Here is a 23,921-nt window from a genome sequence, read left to right as displayed (position 1 = left end):
GCTTCTACCACGCTTGTCTTCATTTATGTAATTTGATCACGCGTCCCCAAATTCTCACAATTAAAATCTCCTGACCGCGAACGCGTATTTATTATCGTTACAAATTCACAATGTTACGTAACGTTATTGTTATTTTAATTACGGTTCGCCATTATTATAATAACGCTAATTAGAATATTTAGCTTTTTGAACTCGTTGTACAGTTAAAATGTCTACTAATTTATAACAAATTGTTTAAAAGGAAATTATTTTTTTCCTTCGTATCGATTCGTTGACTTTTGCACACACGGTTCTGCTAGCACACATAAATTGCGATAAATCTAGTATGTTATATTATAATTAGATGACGTCCGCCACTCCGTTTCGCCAAGTTTTTTTTATTGTTATTGTTTGACATTAGTCGATTAAATATAGTTTTTTTTGTCTCTGGATAGTGAAGGCAACTTTTTGCTATTGTAATTTTTGAGGAAGGAAAAAATCAAACGACTCAACATGAGGTTACAAGATGACAGAACACTTTATTTTTTTTTATAACATTATGGTGTTGCCAACATAAGTGTACAGACTATTAACAGTTATAATGTTTTGATACACAAAATCTTAACACCCCGACTTATCAAAACAAAGTTACAATCTAACCATCATAATATAATGAAATGATAACATTTTTTATAAATAAAGTTTACAGAAAATGTTCTAACTAAAATTTTAAGTTATTATCTTTATGCCTAACATTTCCATAAACATATAATGTTTAACACATCCTAAACTTTTTGTTAACAAATCAGCTGGCATTCGAGCTGTCTCCAAATATTGTAAATTTACAATTTTATTGTTCACACAGTCGCGGCAAAAATGATAACGCACATCAATGTGTTTAGTGCGATTGTGAAAAACATTATTTGCAGACAATTTCAGTGCTCCCTGATTGTCATTAAAAATTTTAACAATACTTACATTATCAGATATTTCTGATAAAATATTACGCAAGTTAATTGCCTCTGTACATGCCTCTGTGATAGCCATGTACTCTGCTTCTGTGCTTGATAAGGCAACAGATTTTTGTTTTCTGGAAGACCACGAAATGGCACCACCACAGAGTACAAAGCACACACCTGAGTATGACCTTCTGTCAACAATGTTGTTCCCCCAGTCAGCATCCACATATCCCACAAGTTCAGAATTACCTTCCCTAGTGTATGTTAAACCAAAGCTTTTTGTCTTTTTCAAATATTTTAAGACTCTTTTGGCGTACATCCAGTGATTATTATTAAAACTATTGTTAAACTGACTAAGAAAACTTACAGAGTACATAATATCAGGTCTTGTTAACACAGCTAAGTACATCAGACTACCAATTAATTGTTGATAAGGAACTTTCAAGTTACAATTTTCTTCTTTAGTAATATAAAGCTTATCCTCCATTGGAGTATCAAATGTTTTACTCTCAGTCATATTAAACTTCATCAACAATTGGTTTATATAATTTTCTTGACTTAATGTGATAACACCCTTAATTTTATCTACATTTACACTCATACCTAGACATTGCTTTACAGTTCCCATGTCTTTGAGTTTAAAATTTGAAGATAAAACATGTTTTAAATTTTCTGTTTCTAAGACATCATTAGAAAAAACAAAAAAGTCATCGACATACAGTGTGACAATTGTTTTACATCCATTATTATCTTTTGTATATAAACAAGACTCAATTTTAGAACATTTATAACCCATACCTAATAAACAGTCATTGACCTTCTTGTACCAGGCCCTTGAGGATTGCTTAAGGCCATAAATTGCCTTTTTGAGCTTTAAAACTTTACTATTTGCTTGAGAATCAGGAAAACCTTCTGGTTTCTGCATAAATATTGTTTCCTCAAGGTCCCCATTCAAAAAAGCAGTTGTGACATCCAGGTGTGTTATGTCTAAATTTAATTTTACAGCCAACGCAAACAAAAGTCTTAATGTAGCATGTCGCACTACTGGCGAAAAAGTTTCATCATAATCTACACCCTTTTTTTGCATGAACCCTTTGGCTACGAGCCTTGCACGGTAACGTACACTGTTGTCACTGTCAAATTTCTTTTTTAATACCCATTTACACTTCACTACTGTACCATTCACTGGGATATCGACTAATTCCCACGCGTTATTGTCTTCAAAACACTTAATTTCCTCACTCACCGCTTTCAACCACTGCTCCTTTTCAGGTCCTTTCAAGGCTTCGTCTAAACTGAGTCCGCTGACATCATCTAGTATTTCTTCAGTGATACACATATTAGAGTAACCATATCGATCTGGTTTTCTTTTCTCTCTAACAGGTTTAGGAGATCTACTTACCAAGACTGTCTCATCTTCACATTCCTCATACTCACTTGGTACAAATGTAGTATCAAACTCATACAGTTGCGAAGAAGAAATATATGTATCTGCATCACTGCTTTCCTCAATATCCTCCTCAGTTTCTGTCCATCCTTGAGATGATTCTTGAACCGGAATAGTAGCTTCAGTGTTTTGTTTATGTTCCATAACTATAACATCCCTGCTAGTTGTCACAGTTTTATTTCTTGGATTATAAATCCTGTAACCTTTAACATTATCTGGGTATCCAACCAAAATATGTGTCTCGGACTTCGTGTCCCATTTTTTTCTTTTTTCTTTTGGGATGTGAACCATAACTTTACTGCCAAATACTCTCAAGTGGCTTAAATCTGGTTTTCTTCCTGTCCACATTTCAAAAGGTGTTTTTCCTGACAATCCCGATGCCACTGTGCGGTTTTGAAGATATACAGCCGTATTTGTTGCTTCGCCCCAGAACTCCTTTCCAAGGCTCGAATCAAATAATAAGCATCTTGCCTTTTCTACCACAGTACGGTTTGTCCTTTCGCATAAACCATTTTGCTCGGGGGTGTAAGGATTGGTTTTCTGATGATTAATACCCTCATTCTGTAAATATATATCAAATTCTCTATTACAAAATTCAAGCCCGTTATCACTTCTCAAAGTTTTAATTCTTTTATCTGTCTGATTCTCTACCAGAGCTTTGAAGTTCTTAAAACACTTTAGTGCTTGATTTTTATTTTCAAGAAAATAGACAAAAATGTATCTTGTATAATCATCTACAAAAAGTAAAAAATATCTTGATCCACCCATTGACATAACCTCCATGGGTCCACAAATGTCTGTATGAATCAATCCTAATTTTTCTGTACTTCTAGTACCAACATGATTGAAAGGTAATCTGCTCTGCTTACCTTGGCAACAAACGGAACATGAAGACTTAGATGTGTCACTCTTTTCTGTTAATTCTATGCCTTCCACAGCAGATGTCATTTGGTTCAAATATTTGCTATTAACATGACCCAATCTGCGGTGCCATAACTCACTCGACACTGCACATGCTGCTAAAACATTGTCAGGCATAATCAACTTGTATACTCCATTGGTTAAAACTGCTTGAGCAACTAATTTTCCATCCTTGTTGTAAACACTGCAACCATTTTCATTAAATGAAACTTGATTATTGTTTTTAATTAACTGGCTGACAGACAACAAATTTGTTGTCAGCTCTGGAACACAGAGAACATCTTTGACGGGTACTTCATATTCCCAGTCATCTGTCTTTGTAACAATGTTGACATCTCCAACACAAGAAACTTTTAGCTTATTGCTGTTTGCAACGACAATTTCCTTTTCCTTCACAGATTGGCGATTTATAACCCAACTTTCTATGGCTGTTAAATGAGTACTGGCTCCTGAGTCAATGTACCATTCAGTTTTGGTGAAATTACCACTCAGAAAAACAGCACTAAATGCGTTCGTTTGCTTTCTTGCATTTTTGTTTTCGCTCAACTGTTTTCTATCAATAACCGTACATTGGTTCTTGTAATGTCCCGGTTGTTTACACTTATAACATCTGACATTTGGTTTGACATTGACATTTGTCTTCTTCGAAACGCCATCTTGATTTCCGCTCTGAATAGACTTTTTGTTTTTAGGTTGCCACTTCTGCGAGAAGGAACTTGCAAAAGCGCCACTAACTTCGGGATATCCGGTGTCGGTTTCCATGTCTAACAATTTCACCTTAATGGCGTCCGATGTGATGGCAATGCCGGAATGCTCAATCGCCATAATCATGGGCGAATATTTTTCTGTCAATCCAGCTAGTAATAAACAACCAATCCAACAGTCATCAATATTGAAACCAGTACCACTAAGTTTCTGTCCTGTTTCAATAATTTCTGATACGTACGACGTCATCGAGCTGCTATTTTCCAAACGAATAGATATCAAATGACGTAATAAACTAATTCGCCGAGATACACCAGAATCGTCAAACAATTCTTTAAGTTTCTTCCATAATTCCTTTGTCGTCGCTACATTTTTGATGTGCACGTAAAGAGTCGGATCAATGGTTAGGATTAGCTTCGCTTTTGTTCTCGCATCATCTGCAGCTTCTGGCACGGTACCGGATTCAGGTTTAATACACCCGAGCATTCCCTCTAACACCAGAAAATTCTCTGCGGCGAAACACCATTCAGTGAAGTTTTCGCGTCCTTTAAGTTTAGGAACGCTAATAAGATAGTTCGAGTTCGACGCCATGATAGTCACTCACGCTTCGATTTAGTTGCACTGTTATAGTTCACTGTAAGTATACTCAATACTTTAGTATTATTGTTCATCACACGGATTATTCTAACAATAAACTCAACTATAACAAACTATTTAGCGTTATTTAGCGAGACCGGGCCCATAACCTTTTGAGGAAGGAAAAAATCAAACGACTCAACATGAGGTTACAAGATGACAGAACACTTTATTTTTTTTTATAACATTATGGTGTTGCCAACATAAGTGTACAGACTATTAACAGTTATAATGTTTTGATACACAAAATCTTAACAGTAATTAATTAATGTGTGGCTATCTTCTACTAAGCAAATATAGAAAAGGAGAATGCAGTAAAGTGGTCCAAATTTCCACCACTAATGAAACCCATATTGACTTATTGTCCATTAAATAATATACAGTAAATATAGAGTAACTTTCATTATTATGAGACAAATGGAGTGGAAATATTGATATTCATCTATTTAAGTGAAAACCTAACAGGAAATGCTAAGCGGCATGTCATAACAGATTGAGTAGTTAAAAAGTGCAATAATCATATTAACACTATTTTATGGAATAAAATGGTAGAAAACTTTTTCATTCCGACATAACTTATTACTTACAATTTATTTTTGGTTGCGGTCCAGTTACAATGATTCCGTATTTAGCAGACCTTTACGTAAGTGTTATTGGTTGGTTGTGGACATTTGCACCAAACTCAATACATTTTTATTTCATCAAATATATTTAATACAAAATGGTAAAAAACACAACTTTTCATTCAGTCATAACTTTTCACTGGGTATTTTTGACTACGGTCTGGTTATAATGATTCAGTATTTAGTAGACAATTTTACTATAATATAGGTCTCGTTAGTAGTACTTACTATAAGATCTTTGTAAACAACATTCGTTGCACATAAATGATTATTATTATTATTTTATCGCCCGGAAACCATACATTTTCCGGGAAAGAAGTACTTATCCTTTGACGTTTCCCGGGCCTCAGTATTTCCATACAGCATAATCGGTTCAGCGGTTCGGGCGTGAAGAGATAACAGACAGACACACTTTCGCATTTAAAATATTACCGACTAGCGACCCGCCCCGGCTTCGCACGGGTATAAAATATAATATTATAGCCATTGTAAAAATGATTAAAATAGATTCAGCATTTTTGATTTATATTCATTATTACTACCTGTGGCCTGCATTGGTCGGTACCGCCGCAAAAGCTACAATCTCGCAAATCTCGCAATTTTTAAATAAGTATGTAATATCTTCGAAAATATTCATTTAAATCATAATTGTAAGGGCCATATAGATCTATATTAGATTAACAATGTATATTTTAAAGTGTTTAATTGGATAAGGATTAATGCCGTATTGGTTAAAATTGCTTCGAAAATTAGCCATTATTTTTCGAAAAAAGTAAAATATGACAAAAAATGTTATTGTGGGATATCCATAAGCGATAAAAGTATACCATCGCGAAGTTTTCTGTAGACCTTTTCAATGTGTACAATACTAATAACTTGGTACATTATTTTGATAAATCTCGTAGGGTGAAGCCTGCGTTTGCAATGTAAGCGGAAAAAAATGTAATTATTTACAACATCACATTAGAAACCCCAACAATAACAGTCTTTCTCCACTATTTAATGATGTTATTATACTTATATAACTTCCTCTTGAATCACTCTATCTTTTAAAGAAAACCGCATCCAAATCCGTTGCGTAGTTTTAATGATTAAAGGGAACAAAGGGACATGAGGGAAAAAAGCGACTTTGTTTTATAATAATATGTAGTGATAAGCTAAGTTCTGCTAAAATAGACTTTAAATCTGTTAATGAACATTGAATTATATAAACATGGCTCAAGTGCTATTGAATTGTTGCTATTGAAACGAATATAATTCAACAAACTCTTTTCATCAAGTGCCCTATTTAAATTCAACGAGTAATACTATAAGAACATTAACATTTTCAATTTACAAGTTTCATGTGAATGGCGGGAACCATAAAATCGTATTCATTGATTTTCCCAGGCCCGGTAATTGATGAATTTATTCAGAACAGATTCACTGGCCTACTCATTGTGATAATAACATTATTGTACTTTTAATTTTTGTCCCTTTTATGGCCTTTGCGAGTCTGCAATACATTTAAATTTTCAAGTTATCAATAAAGATAATATTAAATTATATGCTAAATGGTCCACTGATATTTTCAACAATGCATAATATTTAAAATATCATACTAACATAGACTAGAATCTAGAAATCTCTAAATAGTTAATCTTACTGTCATTGTAGTTTATTTTTAATGCGTAAAATTGCATAGCACACACAATCCTAGAAGTAACCTATACATAACACTGGCCACACCTAGGGCCACACATATCAAAATGCAAAATACTAGTCCGGTCAGGTCGGCCAGCGTCAGTTCGAGTGGATAAAATCGGCCTCCCCGTGTATGGAGGCTTTTCCATCATCTCTGTGTTGCTCGAGATTGATTTAAATAAAATCGGCCAAGTCCGAGTTGGACTCGCGCACGAAGGGTTCCGTAACGTTATAGAGACAATATTTGTGTTTTTTTATGTGAGCCTCCCTTAATTATTTATTAATTTATTTTATTTTTAGTATCTTTTGCTATAGCAGCACAATACACAATCTGTGAAAAATTCAAAAGTCCTCCAGGTTGTATCGAACCGCTATAGCTAGTATAGCGGTTCTTAAGATACAGAGTGGAGGAGCCAGGAGACAAACAGTCGGATAGACGGACAGACATCGAAGTGTTAGTAATAGGGTCCCGTTTTGCGTACGGAACCCTAACACTATATATTTGTATTGTGCTAGTACACACATTGATCTGGTTGCACAAAGCACATTTCCGGCGTCTCTTGTCCACAAAGGAGGCAATATAGGCTCGCCGGTGCATCGGATTCATTTCGTTAAGTCGCGGCAACAAAATATCTCGCTTCGAGATTTGGATCGCAGATTTTCCATTTTCAGATATTTCTGCTTATGATTCTCCCCCGAGCAATATCCGTTGATAGAATATTAGATAAGATGAAGAAATAAGCGCAGCTATTTCATGTTATACGGGGGATTGTTGTAGGAAATGGAGGTAGAAATAAGAATTTCGATTGCGGATCTGTAACGGACTTGGTACACCGAAATGGGTTTCTTAAAAACACCAAATATACAGGGTGTAACAAAACTATGTGATAATACTTAAGGGTCTGTATGTATCCCTTTTAAAGAGTTCTCTGTGAAAGTAGCAGCGCTGAACGAGCAGATTTTTATTGGGATTCGCGACAAGAGCCCGAGCGTTATGAATTTTCGATATAAAAGTAAAAAAACATAAAAGTTACTCTTTCAGCGCTGCTACTTTCACAGCGATCTTTGAATAAGTAGCAGTATCCATACACACCCTAAACTATTATCACTTAGTTTTGTTATATCTTGTAATTATTATCTGAAAAAGGTATGGCAGAGTTAAAACGCTCAATAAATACATTTATGACCAGTTACGGCCGTTCCCAATATTTGATCTATCTCTGGTTTTGCCCTACCAGAGATAGTAATAGCTCACAATTGACATAAAATATATGTCTCTAATGTCTAACGGCAGTTCCCAATATTTGATCTATCTCTGGTTTTGCCCTACTAGAGATAGGAATAACTCACATTAGACATTAGAGACATATATTTTATGTCAAATGTGAGCTATTCCTATCTCTAGTAGGGCAAAACCAGAGATAGATCAAATATTGGGAACGGCCGTTATGTGAGCTATTTCTATCTCTAGTAGGGCCAAACCAGAGATAGATCAAATATTGGGAACCGCCGTTAGAGTTTTTAAGTTCATCGCTCTTGCCATAATAAAATTAATCAAATCTGTGATTTAATGCCACATATTTTTTAACTACAGGAACGGAAATAATATTTAAAATATACAAATGCATCGTTTTTTTAAGGGGCCCGTACCCAAAGGGTAAAAACGGGACCCTATTACTAAGACTTCAATATCTGTCCGTCTGTCCGTCTGTCTGTCTGTGTGTCTCCAGACTGTAACTCAAGAACCGCTATAGCTAGATTTCTGAAATTTTTACAGATTGTATATAACTATCTGTTGCCGCTTTAACAACAAATACTAAAAACAAAATAAAATTAATATTTAACGGGGGTTCCCATACAATAAACGTAATTTTTTTTACTATTTTTTGCTCGATGTCAATAACTGCAACACATAGGCACTTGAAATATTGACGAAATACTCAGTTATATTTATACTTTAATAATCAATAATAAGATTTCAATAAATTAAATAATTAATAATAAATTATATAATTAATTATATTTCTTTTTGTATGGGAGCCCCTTACAAAAAAAAACACAATTTTCAGCATATTTTTGCTCGATTGAGGTACGGAACCCTTCATGCGCGAGTTTAACTCGCACATGGTCGATTTTTTTATTTTTTTTATTACAATAATTAGGGTCGTTTATGAGCCAGTCACCCATATCCTTTGTTTATCTCTTTTACATAATTTTGTTACGTACCAAGATTACATTTTCTCTTAATCTACTGTAAGTCCATCACGCCTTGGACCTTTAAAAATATAATTTTTTATACATATAGAAAACAACCTAAGTACAATAATTATATTATATTTATCACTATTTTAAAATGTTTGATGCCCTGAAGGGGCGTGTGTGGTCCCAGTAGTAGCCAGCAGGTCCGACATTTTCGGATTTCTTCGGGTATGATGCTGCACCTTTTTAGATATTGTGGCATTGGCTTGGTGGAGAGGGGTCACTCAAGCTGGGTGGAGTTTGTGTCAAATCTACATAAAGATAGGACTTTAGACGTTAGATTACAAACACATTGTTAGCTCACGGTTAGCTTAGCTCATAACATATGCGACGTCCGGCTTTCTCAGCTGTTCCTACTATGTAGATAGTACATACATTGGTCACTACATTATATCAAATGACATAGTTTCAAAATAGCATATTAGAATACCAACACAATGTACAAAACACCAGAATGGTTACTTTGTTTTATAAATGATTTCTTTTTCAACTTCAATTTTGACAGTTTTCTACATAATTTCTATGTACTTTCTGGTAGAATGGCACTTGGGTGAAATGTTAGAAATTACTGTGAACCTCTATCAATTTAGACCTGGGGTCTAAAATAAGAGAATTCTAGGGTACAGACACCTATTGCTTAACTTATTAAGGCCAAGGCTAACATGCAAAATAATTTACGCAATTTCAACAAAAAATGTTTATTACCTAAAAGCGCACGGGGTGGACGCAAAAAGGTTTTATTGAAAACCTTATAAACACCGAGTCACGTAAACAAGTAAATTTAACGAGATTAAGAGTCTTATATTTACGACGTCGGTCCTTATTAAGGCGGCACAATTACGCAATTCCAACAATTTAACATCTAAGGTCGTAATTGCACCGGTATAAATTGTCTTCTGAGCAGATAATTTCTGTGGCGGGTAATTTATGATTTTCTAATAACGTTTATGGTCGTCTTGAAATACCTCCTGAACTTTGTTGCGAATAACTCGAAAGACGTGGGTCCCGAGGGGTTGTTTTAAAGTATGTTATCTAAGTGATGTTACGCTTACATAAATTTGCGCATGATATGAGTTCCCCGCCAAATTGCTCGAATCAAGTGATGTTTTTTATTGTTCTATATAAAACTGAAAGTGTTAAGGCCCGTGTAAAACAGTATCCCGCTGTAATTGTACTGCATTTTCCCGTGATAAAAGTCCTATGTCTTTATCAGCGTTCTACTCAATGTCTACACCTAACATTTAATATAGAAGTTTCAGAGCCTTTTTAGGGTTCCGTAGTCAACAAGGAACCCTTATAGTTTCGGTCTGTCCATCCGTCTGTCCGTCTGTCTGTCCGCGGTTTTGCTCAGAGACTATAGGGCCTACAAAACTGTAATTCGGCATGAATGCCGACAAAATGTTATATAAAATATTAAAAAAAATATTATATTTTTTATGGTATCTCCCTTACACATCAATCGGGGATGAATGAACACGCAATCGGCCGATTTTTATTTTATGATCACGTACATAATATATTGATAATACGATATTATTAAATCTCTAAAAAATTAAATAATTAATAAAATTAAAAACATTAAAAAAATGAAAAATTAATTGTGTTGTTATTTCTATATAGTTTTATATCTAACGTATGCCACGGTTACCTACCTACTGAAAAAGCGGCATTAACGTCCTTGAGTTATGTAGAGTTCAAAATGTTTAATTTCACGATAAATCTTCAGGTTTAATGCTATTAATTAAAATAACATTTAATTTTTAAGGAATTCTCATTACTCCGCGTGCCGTCGTTAATTTTAATAAGGTAATCGAGGCGGGGCCAGGTTTTATTAAGTCACGTTCATTCCAAAAATGATATATTAGGGCGATTTTAAAAATAGCGAAAAACGCCGCGTCAAGTAGCCTTCATAACGTTAAACTTTTTGTCAATTCACGAGCGATATTGCTAAAGCTGCATATACACTGGGGTATCGTTTATCGTACTTGATTTATTGAGGCAAGTTTCGGGTCGTCGGGGGATGTGCTCTAGGCCTTACACATGATAAATATTGTGCAGCCGAAACCTAGAAACAAAAAAATAAATCGTCTGTAGGGAGAGCGTCTGTTAATCTTTAAGCGTAGAGGAACAATAATATACGTTTGATACAATTACTTTTTTTCATTTCAAAGGCAGATGGCTGACTTACGCTATTTAGTTAGTTTATGTCAAGTCAATGACTTGATTGGCTGGGCTTTACATAACTGACCAAATATCGCAGACCCACCATCTATCTGCCTATGGATCAATTTCGTAATCTTATATATAAAATTCTCGTGTCACAATGTTAGGCCGCGTACTCCTCCGAAACGGCTTTACTGATTTTAACCAAATTTTATATGCATATTCAATGAGTCTGAGAATCGGCTACTGGGTACTTTTTATATTAATAAGTGCATTTGTTGAATAAATAATAGTAAATTGTTACAACTCCAGACTGACGGCGATCATTGTTTGTGCGACGGGTGCCATTGTGACATACTTATTTAGTCACTTCAATAAAATAATACGGGCGAAATACTTTATATGGCAAAGAAACGTTTGCCGGGACAGCTAGTATAGTATAATAGTACTCTATAGAGTATAGTTTATATTCATTAAATGGTGATGTAACCTTCAGTTGTTTGTGCTACGAGTATAGAAGATGTATAGAGAGTTACTCGTCCGGGAATGATTTAACACTTATAAAAGCGTGTCATTACGTAATGCTCGACTGTTTGCTCCGAATGGGCGCAAAATAAATCGTCTAAAAGACAGACGACACATTTCATTGACGCTTATCGTTCGTATTTTCGTATAAACGCGATAGCCTGCCAATGAAAATGTATTGCGAACAAATGAAACAAAAAAATAAGAGACAGACAACACATTGAGCAACTTGTAAGCAGATATTTCCGTGAGTAAAAAGAAGCGTATATACTAATACAAATATTCATAGAGCCAAACCACATATTACTAAATAGTTTGGCGAAACTGTATTGGGTATCAGTGCCGCAAATAGCCTTTTTTGCGCCCTGTGCGAGCTTATAACTGCACCCTTGTTTTTTAACTGGCTTCCAAAAAGGAGAAGGTAATATGTTCGGCTGTAGATTTTTTTACTACATTGGAAAACATCTCTGGGGCGCAGCGGGAAATACTTATCGGGAGCAATTCGAAAGAATAAGAGTCTGCCTGGTCTGGCCATTCTTGCGCCCCCCCAGAGTCTACGCCCTGTGCCTGGGCACCGGTGGCACCGCCCTATTTACGGCACTGTTGGGTATGTTCGTCTTTTTCTGCCACATTGGATATAACAGTAACAGATAAAGAGACTGGACCTTGAATAGTTAAATATTTATTACTAAGGAAGTTAATTTACACAAGAACCTAAAATGTAATAATTATAATATCAAATTGAGAGTTAGTAAACATCGAATTATAATTATATATTTCAACGAAAACTTTCGGGAAAATTATATTTTATTTATTTATTTTTTCTACGAACGCTTCACACCACGTCAGTCTGGCCCCGTGCTAAGTACCTGAAGGACTTGTGTTACAGGTACCAGACAACGGAAATGCATATATTTAAGATTTTAAATGGATGTGTATTAAATATACACATATTTAATACACATCCAGACCCGGGAACATTGAAAACTCTTTGTTTCGTCGGCGGGATTCGAACCCGCGACCCCCGGCTTGAGCTGCCACACACTCAACCAATTGAGCCACAGAGGTCGTCAATATTATTTTTCAAGTTTTAATAAACTCGGTTTCAATAGGATTATTTGCTAAGAGTACTATGAAACATTTAAAACGTAAGTTAGAAACGTTTATTCTGGCCATAGGTATTAACGAAGTTATAAAGCCTCGCTAACCCGGCCCCTTTATCAAACACGTATTTTACGTGAAACACTCCAAAACGTTCCTTACCGTTTAACGTAAAGGAATACGGTTATCGTTCACGGGAACGTAGACACGTATTTTCTGCGACGCAATATTTTACCTAGAAACAGCTTATTTAGTGTTTATGTTTAGTGGAATTCTTGGTACAATCACGAAAACATTTCTAAAGGAGCGCGTCTAGTGCATTAAGTTAATATACCTAGCGGAATAGAGTAACAAAGGCCTGAGCAAGAGAGATGTCACTATCAGTAACACTGCGTGGTAAAAAGAGACGTGTGATACATGACAGCAGCACTCTTTTTTTGACGTCCAGTCGGCACGTGCCGCACGTTGACAATTTAATTTCATAGAAATCATGTTCAATCATGCTTGTGTAAGTGTATACGTACACATAATATTTTTACACACAGATGAAACCAATTTTGGTTTCGTTTGACAGCTCGAGATTGTTGCTCAATTCCGCTAGGTATATTACTTTATGGTCTAGTGGGTTATTATAACTCTTATTAGTGACGTGACATTTTCATATTGTATTCTTTATAATATTATACCTGCATTGTAGTTGATAGATTTTTTTTGTATTTAATACAGACAGTAGACACCAATTAAAAAAGAAGGCAAAAAATATTTAGGTCCTTTGAAAAGGTTTTAGACCTTTTCGAAGACACTGTAAGTTATATCTTATCCAGTACAATTATTATTGTAATTTGACCGGTATAAGAAGAAAGGTGATAAAGTAGAACATTAGTTTATTTATAATTTAGGCAGTTACGGACATACGTTCAACATGGAGGTTTCTGCTGGGCCGCGAGCGATGCTCCAGTTCGCCGCAATGACGCGAGTTCAAATAGGCTAAACTGTCGTATATTCATGAACTCATTAACATACACCACACTCATTCTGTATCCGGACCCGCTTAACCTAGTTAAATCAACAAAAAATCCGAATATCCGCAGCGGAAACACGTTTTCCTGAAGTTAAGGAAATACGACTCAATTCGGGATCTGCTACAGATAGTGTTACTAAGGCTATCAGTTTTTCACACCAGTATTAACTAAACTAGCTGGCTTTTCTCTCTCGTGGAATTTTGATTATCGCTTACGATACAGTCCTAGGACCTTCCCTAGAACCATAATATGTTCTAGGAAAGGTCCTAGGACTATATCGTAATTTTGTGTTTACATTTCGCACAATAAAATAATTACTAGGGCTATCAGTTTTTCATACTAGTATTAACTAAACTAGCTGGCTTATTTCGCGTGGGATTTTGATTATCGCTTACGATATAGACTTTCTTAGAACATATGGTTCTAGGAAAGTCTATATCGTAAGTTTCTGTTTATATCTCGCAAATAAAATAATTACTGCGCAATGAACGTGGAAGCATCATCTCGTTTACTTTAACTTCGTTGCCATTACTTTCAAGAAATCCGACGTTCGACAAGCGAAATCTTTCGAAGTCATTTCAAACGCGCGGATAAAATCGTATCAATATAAATAATCTTCCTCACGAGTCCAGGTATTCCACGTAGACGACGCGCTTCCTGTGAATCAAAAGTAGATATGACGTCGCCTGCGAAAAATTCCCCAACGAGATCAGAATATCAATTGGGAGCGCTCAATTTTCTTGCGAATCGCTCCTATATATTGTATCCATAAACATATTTGCATAGAACCATGCAAATTGGAATAACGAAAAAACGTAAAACGGAATCCCGTAGCAGGTGCTATTGATTCCTATGGAGTTTCGCTAAATGTTGCGCGTTACTTTTTATGCATCGAGGGTGGAGTTTGATCACGGCTGGTTATTACCTCGTTCGGGCGTCTTACAGTTGTAGCGAGCATGTTGATTACATTATCAAGGTGGCGTTGTGATCTTGCGACTGGCGGCGGAGTTTCGTGCGACCTTCTTATTACATACCACTAGCGTCTTACATACCCAAGGTTGATCTTTGCTGGTGCCGAAATCTATATTGGTTACAAGTTAAAATAATTGATCTATATTGAGTAAACTGCAAAACAATGCTCGTTAGTGCAATCCTAGAAACAGTCGAATTTTGACGTTTTGTTTGCTAGGAAATGATTATTATCGAACTTTTAGCTAAAAGTCACGGCCAAAAGGCTGACCAAAAATGACTGTCGTAGTTGTCGAACGCGCTTTTCGACAGTGATCATACATTCCGTATATTCTTCGTGTGCCCCGTTTCATTTTATTACGTTTCGAAATAGATGTATTATTATTGATAAACAAATTTTCATACAGAAAACATTAATTTGTATGCAAATTGCTTTCCTAGCTTCTAGGAAAAGGCAGAACTCAAAAAATGTGTATTATTTCGTTTTAGTATTTGCGTGTTTCATGCTCTGTTGAAATTAAGTAGCTGGGAATATTATGAAATATTATTTATACGGATCGCATGTAGATTCCAGATGCATTTCACTCAGGAGGCGAGTGAAACGAGTGAACTGCGTAAAAATGGCTGAGCCGAGTGAAATATCTACCTACTTTGCCGCTTGAAATAATATAGTTTCCTCCACTCCACGTTCAACGTGCTCCACGTGCTTCATTGCGATATGCTCATCAAATTTTTAATATTAAAATAACACGCTTAGAAAACAACGTATGAACGTACGATAAAAATTATTTCCATGAATGTTTCTCGTTTCTCTAATAATATTCGCAATTAAGCAGTGAAACGTAGGCTATTTCGAGAAACTCATATCAAATATTATATTCCGAGTTTAATTGGTATTCATACGTACATTAATGTTAGCAACGCCTCCGTGGTCTAGTGGTATAGAGCGCGGCTCTTGACTCGGAGGTCGTGGGTTCGATTCCCGCGTTGGAAACATGTTATTTCCAAGTTTGGTTAGGACAATGCAGGCTGATCACCTGATTGTCTGACAAGTAAGATGATCCATGCGTCGGATGGGCATGTAAAAAGTCGGTCCTGCGCCTGATCTCTCGCCAGTCGTGTCGGTCGTCCGTCCCACTGGGTTATGAGAGTAAAGAAATAGAGAGTGCTCTTGTGTACTGCGCACACACTTGGGCACTATAAAAATTACCCCTGCGTAGCTGGCCTGGTTTCAATGAAACCGGCCACCGTCACCGAAACCGGTGTGGGAGCTATTATTATTAATGTTAGCAGTAGACAGTAAGGTTATATTTTTTCATTATTTAAAGTTGTACGCGATTCCGCGATTTAGAATAACCATACACGGTTATTACTTTTTTAATGGACAAAACGCAAGTATCAAGACGTCTTCCGGTCCGTCATCTGGCAACTCAGGAATGTTTATTGCTAGCAACACCGGAACTTCCCTTCACTTCAGCTGTCTTCACAACCCATCCCTGCAGGGGATGCAACAGCTCCAAATATAACAAAATACTATTTTTTTTACATTTTACTACTTAAATAGTTTTTTCGTGGCCTTTTCCCGGTCCTCTGTTTGGTTCTAATAACGTTTTACTATTTCAAGACTAAAAAGCTTTGTGAACTTTAGTGTACATATTATCGATTTAAGTATTAATGAGTACAGTGTACACCCTATTAGAACTCAGTATATACCTAGTATGTGGGAAATGTAATTACAAACGAAATTACACAGACGCAGGTTAAATAATTATGTATTCAAACATCAAATTAATGTAACACGGCCTTGGATATAACGTATCAATTAAAATTTCACTACTAAGTACTTGAATATTTTATTTACCACTTGAATATTCAGATAAAAATTACAATTGAATTTATTAATTACACGAACGTGACGCAACGGGACGTGACAGAAATGACCGCGGAATACATTTTTATATTTTTTTTCACCGGTTTTAACGAACGCGTTCGGAGTAAGAAATAACACGTCTTTTTTGCTTTCCATTTTCCTCTGTGCCTGAATAAATATTTATATTTGTTTTTGCCAAATTGGAAGTATATTAGACGGCGACTCTCAGTATAAAAATGTCGTGTTGTATCAAATGAATAACAATTTAGCTTTAATTCAGTTATGTTACTCCGAAATGTTGGTCAAAGTTTTTCATCAGTTATCCTGTGATAAAGGGGTATGAAGATTTTTGTATGGAGCCTGGCCGACCTACTGTCCGCTAAATGTGTTTTTTCGCGTTCACGAATATTTTTTTTCAAAAATGGATAGCCAACATCAATACAAACAAAAAATAATCTTGGACAAAACCGCGTAAGGTGTCACATTTCGAAGATTTGAGCTGCCAAAGTTGCAATATCTTAAATTGGTAAAACTTTAGCAGCTCATATCTTCGAAATGTGACTCTTTACGTGGTTTTGTCTAAGATTATTTTTTGTTTGTATTGATGTTAGCTATCCATTTTTGAAAAAAATATTCGTGAACGCGAAAAAACACATTTAGCGAAAGGAGGTCGGCCAAAATCTTCGTACCCCTTTACTGATTCTAATTTACTGATTATAATTTTATAATGAGTACACTTGCATTACGGTACCCTATGTCTATATTGTTTACGTGACATTTTGGAGGGGATTAGAAGTTTTGGTGGGAGGACACGACATTTTGTGACAACAAACAAAAAGGCACTAATCACTATATTAAAAAACAACTATTTTTAGTATAGTACCTTTTTGTTTATTACCGTATTGTAAGCACACAGCATCTAAAGGAGAATGAAGTAAAGTGGTCCAAATTTCCACCACTAACAAGACCCATATTGACTTATTGTCGATTAAAATATATAGAGTAACTTTCATTATGAGACAAATTAAAAATAAGCTGTCAGTAAAAAGTTATGACCATATGAAAAATTATTTTTGTGAGTGAAAAACATTTCAATAGATGAATATCAATATCAATATTTAATATTGATATTGATATTCATCTATTTCAGTGAAAACCTGATAGGAAATGCCAAGCGGCATGACATAACATAGATTGAGTAGTTAAAAAGTGCAATGGATCACATTAACACTATTTTATGGAATAAAATGGTAGAAAACTTTTTCTTTCCGTCATAACTTTTTACTTACAGTATATTTTTGGTTGCGGTCCAGTTATAATGATTCAGTATTTAGTAGACCATTTTACTATGTAGGTAGGTCTCGTTAGTGGTGGAAATTTGGACCAGACTCCATACATTTAAAAACATACTTTTTTTGGGGGATTATGTTGCTTTCGAACAACCCTTAGACCACACCTGGTCTTTTATAAATTTAAATTCAATTAGTCAGTTTTGTTTTCCTATTAATTGAATTTGAGAACAGAGAGGAGTTTTATAATGAAAGGACACCCCTAGAAAGCTTCTATAATACGAGATTAAAGGATTAAGTAACGATCGCTAAGCAAATTGGCCATCTAATGGGCGAGTAGTGCGGGGCTTAGCCGGAGCCGCCCTAAGCCGGACGGTTAAGGGTTTCAAAACCATTTTTAACTTAAATCGATCACATTATCTTTAGTGCCATTTCGTGTTTTCTAATTATACCATACAGATACCGTCTAAATATTCATAATTATGCATGTAGTGAAAAACGGTTATTTTAAAATTACAAACAGACACTCCAATTTTATTTATATGTATGTATGTACAGAAAATGTATAGATTTATTTATTTACACACAAAACCATTAATAATCAGCCAGGTGCGAGTCGGACTCGCGCACGAAGGGTTCCGTACCGGAAAAGAGTATAGAGATACCTCTATACTCTATTAGGTATAGAGCGAAAGTAGACAAAAAAATGTGTTTTTTGTATGGGAGCCTCCCTTAAATATTTACTTTACTTAAATTTAAATTTTATTATTAATTATCAAAGTACAAGTATAATTAAGGATTTTGTGAAAATTTCAAGTGCCTAGCGGTTACCATTATTGATTACGAGCTAAAAAGACCAAAAAATCACGTTTCTTGTATGGGAGCCCCCCTTAAATATTAACTTTATTTTATTTTTAGTATTTGTTGTTATAGCGACAACAGCTGATATACATAATCTGTGAAAATTTCAGAAATCTAGCTATAGCCGTTCTTAAGTTACAGCCTGGAGACACACAGGCAGACAGACAGACTGATGGACAGACAGACAGACAGACAGACAGACAGACAGACAAACAGACAAACAGACAGACAGACAGACAGACGGACAGACAACGAAGTCTTAGTAATAGGGACCCGTTTTTACCCTTTGGGTACGGAACCCAAGAAGAAAGACGACACAACAGGTACTGCTTATCTTTAAAAGAATTTTCCTTAATAGAACTTATAGATTCAACTCGGCTTGCCGTTTAATCATGGAAATTGGTAAGCCTTTATTAAGGCTTCGCTAAAACATATAATTACATAGTGACTATTACCATGGCAACTGTTTCTGCAATTAGTGCCTGATTAATTAGCAACTGAGATTGGAGGCTGGAGGATAATGCTATTCAATAGTCACTCGATGGTGCAAGGCGGACATGTTGAATTAACATGCATGTTATCACTTAGCACTTAGCATTTAGTAGCCTTGTCTTATTGACGATAGCGATTATGTAAGGTAAATGACAGGTAGAGTAGACAGTACAATTCATTGGAAAAAGCACAAAAACAAGATATTTATTAATGCTGCTATAAAAAATTTCTGTTTTTAAAGTAAAAGAACGCCTGTTTTTTAAGAAAAACAGTCAGTTTTTAAAGCAACATTAATAAATATGGTATTTTTGTGCTTTTTCCAATGACTATTACTGTCCAATCTACTAGTCATTTACCCTAGATACGATTGTAAGGGCCTGTTTCACCACTTTCTGATAAAGTGCCGAATAGGCTATTCACAACTTTTTTGACAGATTCTCCATACTTGATCTGTCAAGTTAATTGGTGGATAGCCTATTCGTCACTTATAAGGAAGTGGTGAAACAGGCCCTAAATATTATGATCACCAAATACCATAAATATATATAGCATATATTACCGAGTATCTTTTAGATAGTAAGATAATATTATTATTAATATGTTCACGAAATATCATAGAGTAGGTAATTATTATGAAATATTGTATTTTCACTATGTAAATGTTGCTATATTTCTCGTTATTTGTCACGACGGTTACAGCATCGCCAGCCAAATATACCTAATACCGACAGTATATATTATAAGTCTATGCCTAATACCATAAACTTATAATATATTATAAGTCTATGCCTAATACTATGCTGAACCTCACCATTTCATACTCGTATATCATATGAAATGGAGAGGTTCAGCTTAGTAAAAAATATTGTGATGAAATGATTATGGCAATTAAAAAATATGCTTATATTTATATGTATATGAAGTGGTGAGGTACAGCTTAGTATCATTTTTTTTTATTTTTATTAAATACTCTTGTCCCTGATTTTTATTCGAGGGATTTATGTTCTGAATACAATTTATACTGTCCTATGTCTATACACTTATCTCCTATTTCTATTTTCTGTTCTGTTAATACTATTTACTCCTTTTATTATTTTAACACAATATAGCAAAAATTCTTCCCTATTTTTCTTATCTTTTACTATTTCCTTTGTGCTATCAACATTAATTTCTAGTCCTATTTTCATCTCCAGATCATATTTTGGCCTCGAGTATATTGGGCATTCTGTTAGAAGATGTCTTCTATTTTACTAGGGTCACACCTGCACGATGGGCTCTCTTTGCACCTGAAGCGGTAGTATCATATTTGGCTGGCGATGCTGTACCCGTCATGAAAAATAACGAAAAATATAATATCAACATAATATTATATACCTACTGAAAATACAATATTTCATATTGAGCGCGGCGACCGAATCAAGCAATTCCATAATGAAAAACCTATCGGCTATCACCAATCCGGTTATGCCGGTCAGTGTGGCGTTTCCAGACTTCGGCACGGTGTTTGTGTGCGTGTGACTAGACGTATGCGAATTATAATTGAATACGTTGATAAAAATGCTATGCAATATTAACTTTACCGGGACAGTCCCCGAGAGCCACACGTATTTTCATTTACACTTCAAATTTTATAAAGTCTATTGCTAAGTACTCACATACGGTTTTACTCGATCGAGGAATAACGTCGAGCAAAACCCGTTGCTCGGGATTTCGTCCACACATTAAGCATTGCTTGATAGTTTTACTCCAAATAGATAATATATTTAATTCCATCGAGCTGGCTCGATGCGAGCCTTCGAGCTGTGAGTTTTGTGGTCCACACATGCAGTAATTATTACTCGATTTGGAATAAAACTATCGAGCAAAACCGTATGTGAGTACTTAGCGTAACAGAAAATGACCTTACATAAATATACCATTAATACAATAACAATATCGATTGAACCCGCGGGCTGTAAAGAGGCCAAACTTATATTCGGGAATAACACAGTTTAATCAGTTACATGCATTTTATTTTGATAACTTGTGGTTTTTTATTATTAATATAGCGGAAAGTTTTCAGTTAATTGTAAACGAGTCCAGTCGCCCGATAATACGCCATTGTGTAAATATTACGTGCATGTACCCTTTGTTATCTATTTGTTCATGAGATTCCACCGCGTTATTTGTAGCGGCACGAATCCGATTTAAAAAATAAACCATACGTTCGGTTGGAGTTTTTTTCGAGTTCGGTTTGTTTGCAATGGTGTTAAAGCAATTTCAATATGTAATTGGGTGGAAAAAATAAATTGTAACCAAACCGGTGTTATGATTTCAGATTGACAGCTGAATAAACAGTAGCTTTGTTTGCTTAGCTATAGATAAAATTTTGCATATCCCTCGATTGCGGATTCTTGGAAATCTATTGTTATTCTATAGTAATCGCGGTCGGATTCGACCGCTTTTGGCTTGACAGGTTAAAATAATATATGACATCGAAATGAGACAAAACGCGACTTGGCGATGCATAAAAGTAAATTGAAATAACAAATAGCGTTACGCCGCTTGACATTTCAATTTTCGTTAACGTCACGTTTCGTTTCAGTATAAACTGACCTTTAGTTTTAAATGTTAAAGAACCTATATATGCAGAAAAGTAAGATTCCAAAAATACGTGAACGTATAATAAATACTTTATTTTTAGGGTTCGCTACCCAAAGGGTAAACACGGGGCCCTATTACTAAGACTTTGGTGTCTGCCCGTCTGTCTATCTGTCTCCAGGCTGTATTTCATGAACTCTATAGCTAGACTCCTGAAATTTTTCACAACTTGTGTATTTCTGTTGGCGCTATAACAACAAATTCTAAAAACACAATAAAATTAATATTTAATGGCTCCCATACCAAATACACAATTTTGGGCCTCTGCTCTATAACGATACGGAACCCTTCTTGCGCGAGTCCGACTTGCACTTGCACTTGACTGATTTTTTTATGAACAGCAACATAAAAGCCGGGGGATTTCAAGCTCCCCGACATGTTGTACGGCAGACAAACGACGACGGAACACGAAAATAAAGTAAAGAGCTCGTTATTGATGTAATACATAAGCGAGAATTGCCTCTTTGTCACCGCCGCCCACCTGCCTCGACGCCTGGATCACACTGGCTTTTCTAATTACATAGAAACGCCACGATTCTAAGATTAGATTAGAGACTTTAGATTATGTAAGCCTTTTTTGAAGTGACAATTTCTTTAACGTTATGCACTTCTTTTGGGATGGGTGAACTTTATACTAGCGTCTAAATCTCAGCTGCCTTCAACAGTGCAATGTTTTCACGATAGAGACAGCACTAGCATAGATAGTAAACACAAAGATTTTGTTTGACAAAGTTTCTGTCAATATTCTGATATGACGTGCGCAACATGTCGGATTTATTAACTGCTCTCTGTATATGTGCTAGTAGCTGAGCAGCAGAGCAGAGGGCTGCTTAGCATAATTTTCCCTATTAGCATAGATAAATATAAATTAGTCTATGCTATTAGATAAGGTCAATTTATATTAGCGCAGAGTCGAAGCGAAGCGAAGCGAATTCCCAAAATCTGAACACAGAAAATTCAACCCTAACTCCAGAGCGTAACGCATACATTACTTCAGCGAGGCCAATCAGCGTTGGTTGGGCGCATTAACGCGAATTCGCGCGGATGCGCGCGCCTTTTTAAATTCTCAGAAGTAATAAAGTGCGTTAACGCTTTGGAGTTAAGGTTGAATTTGTTATTCCTATTTGTTTCCTAACAGATCACGGCTATTAAACAAACCTCTAAGAATTTTTCATTTGAAGCTATAAAGCTTCTTTCAGGGATTATAAATGTCGGCTCGTGCCATTGTCTACTGTGGCACAGTGTACAGTGTACACAGCGCTCAATAACTCATTGTCTGAGCAATCTCCTGCAGCCCGCACCTGCGAGCCACATGCTACATCCACTTATCGCACACGACAAATTACTTTCATTTTAATTATTGCTTCTATGTTTATATAGGTAAAATAAGATTATAATGTGAAAAATGTAGTGCCCATAGTTTTTGTAGGACTGATAATAATTTTAAAATTGGAATTTCACAAAATATTTCCGACCGACCTTCTGTATGAAGTATGCGTTGCACTACTGCAGTCAGTAGGTATGTAGTATTTTGCTCCGACAAAAATTGGTCAAGGTTTGAACTTGGGCCTAAAAAATCACAATCATTTTCATTAATACCAAATTTTTTTGAACGGGACACACGCACATTAGCGTAATCAGTTGAAGTAGCAAAAACTTGTCACTGAGAGAAATTGATTTAAAGGACGCTACTTTTTATTTAAGGTATTCATATTTTGATCATCATCGTGTTGTAGCTCGTAATGTATAGTTTGTTATCTAATCTATCTATATAAAG

Source organism: Aricia agestis, chromosome 9 (genome assembly GCF_905147365.1).
Source record: "Aricia agestis chromosome 9, ilAriAges1.1, whole genome shotgun sequence".
In the NCBI taxonomy this organism is placed as follows: domain Eukaryota; kingdom Metazoa; phylum Arthropoda; class Insecta; order Lepidoptera; family Lycaenidae; genus Aricia; species Aricia agestis.
Note: the sequence above shows the minus strand (reverse complement) of the source record.